We start from the raw sequence: 2,096 nt of genomic DNA on the forward strand, positions 1-2,096 counted from the left end.
TCTTTAGCTGTCTTGTTCCACAGTTGAGACTGGGACCGTGTCTTTAGATAAGCTACTGCTTTATTAATGTCGCACTACCTCTCACTTTCCCTCTCATAAGGCACAGCACGACTAAATGAGTTTTGTACCATGGTTTGTTTCAGGGAAACAGGCTGTAGTCTTCACAGTCGGGGCCGTAGCACAAAGCTTTTATCTGGACTTGTTTTTGGCATATCCTCTCCCATGTTTTCATCAATGCCCTCCATTTTGTGTTTGCTTGTTGTGCTAAACTTTCCACCCACCTGGAAAAGCAGGAGGCAGGGGAGCACGCTTAGGTGAGGGGCTGGGTTTGTGTTCAGTGAGGAAGAAAGGAGGGACGTGAAGTTGAGCGCAGACGGGGAGGAAAAGAAGAACTTACAGACCCTTTCCAAAAAATTAGACTATCATGGAAAAGTTGTTTAACTTCCATAATTCCATTCAAAAAGTTAATCTTTAATAGATCATAGATTCAGGGCCCACAATTTAAACAATTTCAAGTATTTATTTGTTTATTTTTACATAATTTGGGCTTCCAGCTCATGAAACCCACAAAAACAGGAATTTCAAAAAAATAGAATACTGTGAAGAAATCAGCCCAAATTTTGCAGGGCATGAATGTTTAAAACTGAGTGTGACACACTAATCATCTACTAAACTCAAAACACCTGCACAGGTTTCCCCAGGTGTCATTAAATTGCTTCAGTTTGGTTCAGTTGTCTCAGTTTGGTTCAATATGTGGAAGACTGCAGACACAACAACTGTCCAGAAGACCATCATTGATACCCTCCATAGGATGAGTGAGCCACAAAAGTTCATAGCTAAGGAGACTGGCTGTTCACAGAGTGCTGTGTCCAAACACATCAATGTAAAGCCTAGTGGAAGGGCAAAATGTGGCAGGAGAAGAAGCACCAGCAAAAGAGATGACCATGTGCTTCAGCAGATTATCAAACAGAAGATGCCAGGATCTGGCAGAGATCCAGAAAGAGTGGAATGAGGCGGGAGTCACATCTTCAAAAACCACCACATTCAGATGCATCCTGGAGATGGGCTACAACTGTTGGGTTCCTCAAGTCAAGCCACTTCTGATCCTGAGCCAACTCTTTTCAGATGAACGTAAAGTGTGCCTTTCATTCAGAAATCAAGGTCCAAGGGTTTGGAGGAAGAAGGGTGAGGAACAGAGCCCATTCTGCTTGAGGTCCAGTGTGAAATATCCAGTCAATCATGATTTGAGGTGCAATGTCCGGTCCAGGTGTTGGTAAACTCTGCTTTCTTTCTTAAATCCAAGGTCACTGCAACAGTTTACCAGAATCTTTTAGAGGACTTCATGATTCCTTCTGCTGAGGATCTATATGGAGATGCAGATTTCATCTTCTAGCAGGACCTGGCCCCTGCCCATGCCGTCAGAAGCACCACAACTTGGTTTGATGTCCATGCCATCACAGTGCTTGACTGGCCAGCCAACTAGCCAGTCCTAAACCCCATTGAGAATCTATGGGGTATTCTCAAAAGGAAAATGAGGGGCACCAGACCCAACAACAAAGAAGAGCTGACAGGAAGCATCAAGGAAATCTGGACTTCCATAACTCCCAGTCAATACCACAGGTTGATTGCCTCAATGCCACGTCACATCGAGGCAGTAATTAAGGCAAAGGGATTCCCAACCAAGTACTGAAGATTGACATATTGTTTTGAAAGTACCATATTTTGATTGATTTGTTGTGATCCTAATTTATTTCTTTTTTTCCTGCAAAAACTGAGAAGTGTGGGCTGATGTCTTCACAGTATTGTAATTTTTTGAAATCCTGTTTTCATGGGTTTCATGAGCTGGAAGCCCAAATTATGTAAAAATAAACAAATAAATACTTGAAATTGTTTAAATTGTGAGTTCTGAACTATGGTCTATTAAAGATCAACTTTTTGAATGGAATTATGGAAGTTAAACAACTTTTCCATGTTATTCTAATTTTTTGGAAAGAGTCTGTGTGTGTGTGTGTGTGTGTGTGTGTGTGTGTGTGTGTGTGTGTGTGTGTGTGTGTGTGTATATATATATATATATATATATATATATATATATACAC

General features: G+C 41.2%; 1 protein-coding gene across 1 annotated transcript in view; it reads left to right on the forward strand.

The window, feature by feature from the left end:
* The window catches only part of suclg1 (succinate-CoA ligase GDP/ADP-forming subunit alph), a 30,947-nt gene that overhangs the window by 10,477 nt on the left and 18,374 nt on the right, over nt 1-2,096 (forward strand). The window lies entirely within an intron of this gene.

Source organism: Nematolebias whitei, chromosome 3 (assembly GCF_014905685.2).
Source record: "Nematolebias whitei isolate Nwh7 chromosome 3, NemWhi1, whole genome shotgun sequence".
Classification (NCBI taxonomy): domain Eukaryota; kingdom Metazoa; phylum Chordata; class Actinopteri; order Cyprinodontiformes; family Rivulidae; genus Nematolebias; species Nematolebias whitei.